Source organism: Hydra vulgaris, chromosome 08 (genome assembly GCF_038396675.1).
Source record: "Hydra vulgaris chromosome 08, alternate assembly HydraT2T_AEP".
Lineage (NCBI taxonomy): Eukaryota > Metazoa > Cnidaria > Hydrozoa > Anthoathecata > Hydridae > Hydra > Hydra vulgaris.
Genome location: NC_088927.1, coordinates 8,547,847 through 8,560,248, shown reverse-complemented (window position 1 = coordinate 8,560,248; position 12,402 = coordinate 8,547,847). Strand labels below are relative to the sequence as shown.

Below are 12,402 nucleotides of genomic sequence, written 5' to 3'. Positions count from 1 at the left end.
CAAGCTGAGATTTTCAGGGTTGAGTTTTTTTTTTAAATTTAATTGTTAACTCATAACACCTTGGTCCATTAAATGATATGGAATGATCAATGATAGAGAATGGTTGAATTATTTTTCTGTGAAATTTTATTTCAAAGGTAAACAAAAGGTTGCTACAGCAATGTGCTTCAAACATCAACAGCAAATAATGATGGTTAATATTAATAACTATTTTTATTATAATAGTTTACTGTTTTATTTGAGTACTTTACAACTATAAATAGTTTAATGAAATAAAATATATAAATTTAAAAATAGACTTGAAGAAAAACACAAACAACTCAATTGAGAATGGAAAAAATACTGATACTTTAAGCAGTAAGTATAATAAAAATTAAGTTCTTTCCAGATTTGTATAATATGATTAAAAAGCCTAAGAATCCTGCTCACTCTATTTTCTCTAATCCTCCTCACTCTATTTTATAAAAGTATTATTTTGCAATCTCAGGGTGGAAAACAAACAAAAGAGTCAATTTAGACGAGGAAAATGAATCGGGTAAATTAATAAATAAATAGTAACAATGGTAGTAACATTTTTGTGACTATAGAATCCCTTAAAAAATATTTTTCACTTAATTGTATATCTTTTTTAAAATAATAGGTTTAGATAAAAAAGAAAAAAAAAACAGATTTCCAACACAATAAAGAAGCTGAAAGCAACACTGGTATCTATAATATAACCTAAATATACTAATAAATTTGTATTGTAACTTATATATTAATTAAAGTTAGATAATATGAAAAAAAGTATTAATATTTTTTAAAACTGCCCTAAATAATAAGATTTAAATAAATTATTTAGTATATTTATATTATATTATTAAAAAATATTATATTATAAATATTAAAAAAAAAATCATGGCATGGATAAAACATGGATTTTAATTAAATAAAATAGTTAAATAAAAAGAATATTTTGAAAAAATAAGTTAAAAACACTCTAATAATTTTTAAAATATAGATTGCAAGTACAATTGTATTTAAAAAACACACTTTTGAACGTGTATTTTTTAAAATGCAGCAAAAACAGACACTCGGCTGGAATAAACTTTAAAAAAACTAACAAAAAACTACAAAAAGTTTTTTACAGCAAGCAACCTCCACCCGCATAGAGGGAGGGGTATAAAAACTGATAGAGGGATGGTTTATTTACCAAAACTAATGTTAATACAGCCATGGTCAGGAAAGGTGCGCGATTGCACTCTGTTCCTGACCATGATCGCACTCTGTTCCTGTTTCGTTATATTTATCAACTACTAAAGTCCAGTAAGACTGTTGGTAATGAGAGTTTTCTATACTTTGCAGCAAGCTTTTTCAATAAAAGAAAAAGACTTGTTCAGCAATAACTAATATCACAAATTTATAAATATTATCACGGCATAGTCAAGCATTTGAAAAAGGGTCGGTTTTTTGTCCAACGACAAAAAGGTCTTTGAATTTAAAAAAATTTAATGTATTATACTAAATATATTTTGATTTTACTGACACGGCATAGTTGCCCAAGTGTATATTGACTTTAAAAAAGATAATAATAAAAGATAATAATAATAATAAAAAGTATAATAAATTTATTTTAATTTATATACTCATGTTTAATTTGATGATTATTACCTAATGAGCCTAAGTATTAAAATAATAGTTTGTTTGATAATATATTTTATAACCATTTACACTAAAAATCACAACAAAAACAAAACTCAAGGAATACTTTTTTTAAAAAAGTTTCTACAGAATATTCTAAAACTTTATTTCGCTTAGTCAGTGTATTTTATGAACCAATAGAATTTGTTTGTTCGTTGATTTGACTGGTTTTTAGTGTTCGCGAAAATACTTTATATTTTTCCTTTGCACCAAGATGTTTTGAGAACATTCAAGTTTATGAATGTAGTTTATCTCTGTACGAAAAGTTTTTAAATACAGGCTAAAGGAATTACCTTTATAACTTTAATCATTTCTAATCAAATGTTTTTACATTAGAGAATGCTTTTAAAATATAAAAACATTTTTACATAAGCAAATGCTTTTAAAGCATTTGATAATATAAAAACATTATATTAGAAAAGATTTAAGTTATGAAGTTAATAGCGGGAACTTATTTAGAACTCATCATTTTCCGGACAAACATGGAAACATACATAAACTTGAATGTTCTCAAAAAGTCTAAAAAACTGTGGCCAAGTGGTAGCAACTGAATATTATATGCATGGCCAGGAATAGAGTGCAATTGCACGCCTTTACCAACAAAGCCTGATTAAATACGCTTACTTTTACATAATGTTTAATATCAGGCCTTATCATAAAGTGGAAATAAAAATCATAAAAAGTCTTCAATTTCAAATAAAATGTCATATTTTTTTAACAGTTTGAACTAAAAAAAATGAAAAAATAAGATTGCGGTCTAAATTAACTTTTAATGTTTTAATGATCTTTTATTAAAAGAAAATTGAAAGATCAGCGATGTTATTTTCAAGACCTAGTATGAACGCAAAACAATTAAAATTAATTTCTTTACCTAGTCAAAGAAAGTCTGACGCAGTGAAATATAGAGTAAAATGAAATAGTTAAGGATTTAATATATTCTTTTTTACAGGAAAAATATTTGTAGAAGTTGTAGAGAATATCAATTCTACCAGGGCATTCGGGGAGATTGAAATACGCAGATCTATGTGTAATTAAAACACAATAGCAATTAAAAAAACAATCAATACAAACAATTAAAAAAGCAACCAAATAAAAACACTTTTTCCTTCTTGTGATGATAGATTTACTATTAGAATAAATTGAACAATGATTGATTTAAAATGTATACAAAAAATCTATAAAGATTGATTGGTCACTTGAGACTTAATCAAATAATAAAAGCAGCTTTTAAAAGTGAGCAATTTCTTCACTTATTATTGGCTTATTTCATTCAAACCGATATTCCTTTTTAACTTATAACTTTTTTTCTTAAATAGCAAATTTAGTTTTGAAAAAAGATTCTTGTTTGCGTAAAAAGTTGTACCAGTTAAGTTTTTAAGTTCAATGATATCAAATTTAATTTCTAAGAATTTTTTTTAACTCTTGGAAATTAAACTTTATAACTTAAAAAAGTTCACTTTTTAAAAAAAATTATAAAAATCTTATTACGCATTTGAAAACCTAAAAATTTATAACAATTTTTTTTTATTTAAAAATAAAATTTTACATCATCTTACTCAAAAAAATATTCTCTACAACACGATTAATTCACTAATTAATTAAGAGCGAAAGAATAAACATTGTCATAACTATTTTATATTTATTATATACCTATATATTTTTGGACTTGGTAGTCTCTTTAACAGAACATATTTATATTTTAGGTCGTTCATACTTTCAATGGAACACATATCAAATAAATCACTTTGACTGTGCATTCGGCTCATTTATTAATGGTGTAAACCAGAACTGTTTTCCAGGTCAATTTAAAATGCAATGTTTATATTTTAAGTTAATTATCTCCTAAATATGTCAACTTTTCTCAAGGTCTATAAGAGTTTATAAAGTAAAAACAAGTAGTGCAAATCTACTAGAAGCAACAGTATTCAAGAATTAAAAAAAAATCAGTTTAAAATTGGTATAGAACAATTAAAAAAATCAGCTGTAAAATATATTTTGGGTACATTATCAGCACATTTGTCAGTGTTATACCGGTTCTTAACTGATTTTTTAAAACAAGTTCTCAAATCCATTTATAATAGACTTGCAAGACTTGTTTTCACATTATAAACACTTATAGAACTTGAGGTTCAATATCCGGTGCACCTTCAACTAAAATCCTGCAAAATTTTATGAGCTTAAAAAAGTTAGAGGGTTTTCTATGAAGGTATTATCGTTTCCACAAAAAAATATCTAATCCTATCAAGGAAGCACTTTCCCAATGATCACAACAATTTTGTTTTAACATAGTTATAAAAATTATATTTGGAAGAATTGAAGCATATGAAAGAATTCAGCAAGCGCTACAATGTTGATCTGCACAAAATTAGAACAAGAATAAACAATGAGCGTCGAAAAACTTTAAATCTACAAAAAAAAAGAATGAAACAAATGCATATTTCAGAGTGACGAGCATATAATAGTAAGTTCTATTAACAAAAAAGCTTTAAAAGAAAAATGTTTTTTACAAGTTTTGAAGAATTAAAGGGTTTCTTTACTATTTTTTTTCAGTCTGATTCATCAAAGAATTTATCCAAGAGGAGAATGTGTACAAATTTTATAGAATAAAAAGTCACTTTTAGAGCATAATAGTAAAACATATAGTATATATAGTATAATAAGTAAAACATTATTTAATTAAGTAGTTTGTATAATAATTTTTGGAACTGATTAATTAAATAATGTTAATTAAAATTAAGCAAAAAATTTAACAAAACAAATATTACAGTCGTCCCCCGGTTAACGAACCCCCCTGTTAGCGAACTTTCGGTTAACGAACCGAAAGTTTGCCCAAAATCCTCCCCCGGTTAACGAACCGGAACTCGGTTAACGAACCGGGACCGCCATTATTTCCCCATTATTTGCTATCGTTTCGCAGTGAAAGCTATTAAAGTTCCACCACTTATTTGGAACACATCAGGCCGTTGTAGTTTTGAGGGAAGAAAAGAGATATATTACATAAGTGCTGGAGAGTGCAAGGTAAATTACCATATTCGGACAGGTGTCCAGTATTGAGAAGTGAATTTCAAAGCGGGAATATGATTCAGTGTCCAGTTCTGTGTGCGGTAAGTGTCCTTCAAGTGTTCTGTACGTTGTTTTGATTATTGTGTTTTGACGTTTCTGTGGTGATTATTTAGTTGACGTTACCGGAAAATAAAATGGGATCCCCCATTATTTCGGCAAAATCCACCAATTAAAAATTTTTTAATGGCGGCCTATGGAAAAACGCGTTTCGGTTAACGAACTTTTCGGATAACGAACTAGTTCGTACTCCGAATTAAGTTCGTTAACCGGGGGACGACTGTACTTGTTTCAAGAATATTTAATATATCAATGTTTTTTTATATGTTAAATTTACGTCGATATCTACGATTTATATTTTTAAAAATAATATTATATATAAGTTAAGTTTAATATTTGTATTTTATTTTTCTATTAATGTATTTAAATATTTCTATTTTTGCCAAAGAAAATAATTAGTTTATAATACCATTAATAACTTTTATTAATCGTAAGTCCAAACATCAATAACAGACATCAATAACAGATTGTTACACAAAAATGACTATTGGGGAGAATTTATACTAAGAATCACGAAGCAAGCAATTTCAATTAATAATTTAATATATTATATTTGTAAAGTAAATACGGTCTTAAATATTTTATAATTATAATGAACTTTATTATAATTTTAAAAAGTTGTTAAATACCTTCATAATTTGTGAAGATATTTAACAACATTTTAAAATAATAACTATAGTGTTTCTTATACAAAAATAACCTTTTTTCTGTGAAATTTTCAAAGCGGTACCTTTAATCCATTTATCGTTAGAACATTTTTTATTTAACATTGCATCTAATAATAATATTGCACTCATAAAATAAAGTTTAAAATAGATTATACAGTGATAGATGGCTGACACACGTATTAAATACATGTAGGGATTGCAATCACGCGGCATCCCGCATTATTTCACCACATTTAAGATCCCGAACAAAATACTACTGGATGCGCGGGATTTTTATATTTTTGAGATTTATAAACAAAACGACAAAAAAAGATATCAAATTTATTTAATGTAAATGTGTAACAATTCCATTGTAATATTGCTGAAAATAAAAGGTACAATAAAATTTTTACTGAGAAACATCTATACTTTTTATTGAAAGGCGTTTTCCCTTAATCTAGAACTAAGTTTCTTAACAAAATAAAGAAGTTATCGGCGAACTCTATATATAACAAGTTACTTATTAAAAAGGAATAACTAGTACTAATAGTTTCTTTAGATTTTAGGGTATTTAGCACTAGTTTCATATAAACGAGTCGCCTGGGCGAAGGAAGCGTTATTGAAAAATCAGGCTATGGGCTTCAAATTCTTTAATTGACCTCTGTTTATTAGAAACTCTTTTAATTAATTTTATTATTTTTCCTATGCTATAGATCAGGTCCATAGCAACGAAATTTTTATTAGGGGGGAAATACTACTGGAGAAAGTTCAACCCCTTGAGAGTTAATTATCGTATAATCGTTTTCTCACGTATCCCAAAAATTATTTTTGTTTATATCCCCGGTTCCTACGAACCTGTAGATATAAAAAAATCGTTATAAACAAAAAATTGTCAAACCTAAAATCATTTAGTAATGTATTAGTTGAAGTAATACAAAAAAAAAGTCTCAAGCTACGAATGACATCTTTTGTTTCATTAATGTTGAAAAGGTGAAATTAAAAATGTACAGTAAATGTACCCGGCGTTAATTTTTGGCCAAAAAATTCCCGATTACTAGCTTTTGCATTTGCGCGTGTTTTTAGAATTAAAGTTTATAGTAAGTGGAAACCATGTAAAAACAACTACAAAATTTTAATTGACCAATCGATATCAAAAGTTAACTGTTAGTGGTTACTATCGGGACTGATGTTTTTGCATTAAACTTGATTAATAAGAAAACAAACATATGGATCATTAGACTAGATTAAAATTTATTAGAACAGTGATACACGCTCTAAAGGACACGCAGGTCCATAAAATATGAAGGACTCTGACAACGTACCCTACCATCATATAACACATCTGTAGATTATTACTAAAAGTATATCTATTATATTTAATACATAATATCACAGTTATAAAGCAAAAACTAGTTAGCCGGAACAGTATTTTTCGAAGTTGATTGAGTTAATTTTAATTTTAAAGCTCTTGATATTTTTGGCATTAACGACGTCAGACGGCAAGTTATTCCAAGTATTAACAACCCTGAGTGAGAAAGAATATTTACGGGCATCGAGTTTACACTTTAGTTTGCGTAATTTGAATTTGTGACCTCGATTGTAAATATAGTTGTTAAATAAAAAGAAACTTGATATAATTAGCCAAACTAAATTATTTAGAATGTAACATGTAATCATGTGTTGCTTAAGACGACGAATTTCAAGTAGTTCTAAAGCAAGCATTTTAAGTCGATTTGGATATGAAAAGTTATTTAAGTTAGCAATTCTCTTCGTAAAACATCTTTGCACTCTTTCCTCTGCTTTGATAAATTCAGTGCGGTTCGGCAACCAAACCGGAGAGCAATATTCTAAAATTGGTCTTATGTAGGTAGTGTAGGCTTTTACACGTGGATCACGACTTTTAAAACACTTGAGGATTAAATATCCTCGAATGTTTGATGCACGAAAGATATTTGCAATATAATTATTGTAATTTAAATAAGAGTCCATGGTCACACCAAGATCTTTTGGATTTGTGGACCAGGTTATATTATAATCTCCTAATTGATATAGTATTGATCATATTAGGTATAAATGTCTAATCCATTTTTTTTTATAATATCTTGGGAATATACACTCAAGTTGATAATGTAATATCAAATTGATATTTTCAGAAAAGTGATTACAAAAAATAAACACTGCTTTATGATCATATTCTTGAATAAAAAAAGATTGTTAAAAAACTAAAAATCTATCATGTTAAATATATTTTCAACATACAATTTGATGAAAAAAAAACAGTATTGAACCGTAATATGAGACAATTCTATAAAATATTTAAAACATAATTAATGTGGTTTACCACAAATTAATTTTATTTTGTTAAACGATTTTTTTTGCAGAATATTTAATAAAATAGTTCCAATAGCGAATTTTAGTTACATGCTTAATACATTTGCATCAACGCATCGACCTTTACTTATAGCAGTAACTACACCGTTAAGAGAAGAATGTCCTCGTTACTGCCAGGTACCATCAAGAGAAACTTGTATTAATGGAACACCAGTAGGGGATATCTCAACAGCGTTTGCTTTAATTTCATTTGCAGCAATCTTCTTTTATTTAGCAGCATAATCATAGGCAACTTGAATCAATTTATGATTGCGTTGAAAATCATTAACACTCATGCAACTAGTATTTGCTATATAAGCAAAATCACTCATTGGTTTATGCCCTTGGCCAATCTTACGAAACCTTGACCAATCTTATGAAAAGCAACAAAAGTTCATAAGTTATTATCAAATGCACTCCTATCTTTATTTTGTGTGTTTTTGTCCACGGTGTTACTTGTAAAAGTGCAATATTCAAATGAAGAAGATGTGCATTTGATTTTTAAACTATAAAATAAATCCATTTTCTTTAAATAATTTTTTATAGTTAGTCCACTTTGACAATCTGGACAGCTACCAACTTGCAAAATTTCTTTGAGAATAGGGAAATACATAATCATATTAAAATCATTTCAACACTGTTTCACATTTAATTTAAATTTGCTAAGTCTCCAAGCATTACATAATTCTTTTTTAGAAAGTTATTTCTACTATTTCGTTATTACTTGCTTTTAAGAACTTGTTCCCGGCAGTGGTGGATCGTGGTTTTTTGGGGCCCTAGGCTGATCGAATTTTTGGGGACCTACCCTAGCGCCCCAGAAGCTAAATATTTTAAATATCTGAAAAAGTGCTGAGACTCTTTTTTATTGGAGGTGCCTTTTCTCTTTGGGGCCCTAGGCTTCAGCCTACTCAGCCTAATCGGAGATCCACTACTGGTTCCCAGAGAATGTTTTCTTCACCTTTTTCGTATGATTTTTTTTTATTTCCCAATACGTTTTATATTAACTAAAATAAAATAAATAAACAATTAAAAATCCGTATATAACTTCATTAATAATAATACATTAACACATAAAGTTCTATCACTTATTCATTGCTTATATACAGGGCCGTACCGATAGGGTGTGCGCACCCTCCTCCGTCTGTTTCTGTCGGTAAATTGGTAGATTTGGGACTTTTGATTAAAACTAAAATTTGGCTTCCAAAAAAAAAAAAATCTTAGTCTGTAAAATTTATTTTTTTCAGGTGCACCCTCCCCCCCTCCCACACACGTCTTCGTCGTTCGGTAGGACCCTGCTTATATAACACATGTAAATGTAGTTTGCTTATTTTATTGCAATCTACAATATAGAACAAACTTGGTTATCATACTGGAATTCAAGTCTCTAAATAACATGCCTTGTATACAAAAATAAATCCAAAACAAGAGAGAAAAGTGTGTTGTTAGGGGCTGTTGCAATGCGAAATATATTTGACTACCTGACTTAAATCTTAAATTACACCTTTTTTGTTCAATACACTTAAAAACTAATTTCAGAAATAAATTTAGTGGTAAAAAATTGTTCTAAAACAATCAAAAATAAAAATTTAAAAATTTTTAAAAACATAAACTTTATTTCGTGGTAAACCACCTTAAATGTAAGTAATCTAATTAGTAAATATAAAAGACAAATTCTTCTTGGAATGTATTGCTGTTGAAATTTTTTCAAATTGGATTGTAGTTAGAGTTACGTTTAACTTTGTTGGAGGGAAGTCAAGTACGGCCTGCCAATACCTAAAAAACAAAATTGAAAAATTTCTAGTGCCCAACCAATTTTAACGAATTTAAAAAATTAATGTATAACGTATATAACAATGTATAAACATAAAAACAATATATAATAATAACTCTATGAAATAATAATAATGAAAAGAAAGCTGAAATACTCTGTCATAGAGTATTTCATAGTTTTTTTTATTTTTTATTATTATTTCATAAAGTAATTCATAGTTCTTGTGTTTTTCAAATGATTGTTCTTTGTTCTTTCTTTATGCTATCTATCTAAATAGACTACTTCTAATCAGTGGCGGATCCATGTCATTGTCAGTGGCGGATCCATGTCATACTCCCTAGGGGGAGTAGACCGACTAAAAAAAAAAACAAAGAGCCCCGTTTTCTAAAATAAAAATACTAATTCATTTTATTATTTAAAATGTTTATAAGTTTGTTTTCTAAAAAGTATATTAAATGTGTGTGTAAATAACTTTTAAAAATCTAATTTTGCATCATAATTTTTTATATTTTCCTTTTTTTCAAAAATTTTATCAATATTATTTTGATAAAACTTTAAAAAAAAAAACCCTCCACCCCTTTGTATTCGCCACTGCCTCTGATTTCCACTTAAAATCTTCTGTTTTTTTTTTAAATTCGCCTAATAGGGTTCGTTCGTGAAGAAAAATAAGTTAAGTATTTATTAGCAAAAATGTTTTAAGATATCTTTTATATAAATAGATTTATACTAGATATTTTTTAGACATTAATGCGACAAAACGGCCCTGTCTATAGTTCTAATAAATGTTTAAAATGAATTTTGGATTAAAATTTTTATGATGTTTAAATATGAATTTTTTTGTATATGATTCAGTATTATAAAATTTTTATATGTTCAACTAAGATAATAACTATATATTTTTTAACAAACTTTTTTATTTACTTTTAATCTTTACAACGATATTTGTAAACAATAAAGTTAACGTAAGTAATTGAATTCAAAATTCGAACGTAAAAATTTTCAATGAATACGTAGTTCGAATAAAAATGTTAATCTGGTATAATAAAGCGACAAGTAAAAGTCGCCTTATTATATAAATAGTGTTTGTAAAACGTTAAGGCGACCTTTATTACAAAATGTTCACTATGTTACAAAATTTTTAATTTAACAAGTTAAAAACATAATATTTTATTACTGTAGCTTATATTTAATAAATATAATTGTCGCTTATATATTAAAAAAAAAATTTAAAAATTGCAGCCTTAGAACTACGAAATATACACTGTCGCCCTATCATCACATCTAGTGTTATATATATATATATATATATATATATATATATATATATATATATATATATATATATATATATATATATATATATATATATATATATATATATATATATATTATGTTAGTGTATTCTACAAACAGAGAAACAGAGCACAGTGTGCCCAGAGCATGAAAAAATTCCTTTGTCGAACATTTTATTTGTTAACTTTAAATAGTAAATTTATATTGTGTAGAACATATGTAGGTCAGTGCAAAAATAATTTTCGAAATTCAACAAACCATTTTGTTGTTATAGCTGTTTGAAGTTGAAGAAAAAGTGAAGCAAAATATTTATTTTAAAATTGTACCGATACTTTTTTTTAACAACAACTTAGAAGTGCTATCCAATAAAAACAACTCCGTGAATTTAAAACATTTTTTCTGCTCTGATCTGGAAATGATATTGAATTTGTGAATTATTTAAATAAAAATAAAAATTGGATTTTAAACAAGGCTGCAGGAGGCCGCAAATAAACTAAATTGTTTCGTATAATATAGACTTTCTATTTTTGTGTATAAAAATTCCACAGCCCGGTTATCCCCGGAAATTGAGTAATTTAAATTTGAACTTAGATTGTTCGTGCGTGTTGATATTCAAGGTTCCGTGATTATGAAATCACTTTTTACAGACAATCCAATAATACCTTTGATATCTTGTGTCAAAATGATATTGATAAAAAAAGAAGAATTTGAAGAATTTTTAATAAATTTGAACATAGAATTAAGTTCATTGGATAAAAAAAAATAAAATTGTAGTCGAATTAGAAATTTGCAGTCAATTTGGAAACTTGAAGAAAGGAAGTTGGAATAAAACTGTCTGAGAATCCACCTGCAGCATAACATCATCTTCATTATCATCATCATTATCATCATCATCATCATCATCATCATCATCATCATCATCATCATCATCATCATCATCATCATCATCTATGATTGATACAAAATAGGAGGGAGCTACACAGGCTAAAAGAGAACGGAAATCAAAAAGATTTCATCCCCCATGAACACTGTTATCAAAGATACTGTCGAGTCTCTGCTTGATATATCCGGGTTTTTTCAAAAAAAATTTCCGAATTTACTCTCTACATTTAGATTCTGTAAATGTAGATGGTAGATTTCGACTTCATGATTCTGGAAATTCCAGGTATTGCCATTACTTTTCTGATCCTCAAACTATAGATTTAAAGGGAACAAACTCTATTCGTTCCTTTTGGTGTTCCCTTAAATATAAAGATTCAAAAAATCAAGAAATCTGGACTAATCCAATCCCATTAATTACATTAATTTGGCAGGCCTGTTACTCTAGTCAAAGAAAAATTACATTAATTTGGCAGGCCTGATACTCTAGTCAAAGTCAAACCAGGAAAATTTTAAAGGAGTATTTTAAATGAAACTCAGCCTATTCTTTTAGAAAGTGGTTTACAAATGTTTGTAAAAACAGAGGTAAGTATGGTTGGTTTTTAAACAAAAATGGTATTTATCGGTAGGTGATACTTACTG

At 27.5% G+C, this 12,402-nt stretch overlaps 1 long non-coding RNA gene across 1 annotated transcript; it reads left to right on the top strand.

The window, feature by feature from the left end:
* The first annotated feature begins 648 nt into the window (after positions 1-648).
* LOC136084153 (uncharacterized) lies at positions 649-4,317 on the top strand. Its single transcript, XR_010640365.1, has 4 exons — positions 649-704; positions 3,384-3,479; positions 3,992-4,141; positions 4,231-4,317. It is a non-coding gene; the product is annotated as an uncharacterized LOC136084153 (long non-coding RNA).
* Positions 4,318-12,402: the final 8,085 nt, after the last annotated feature.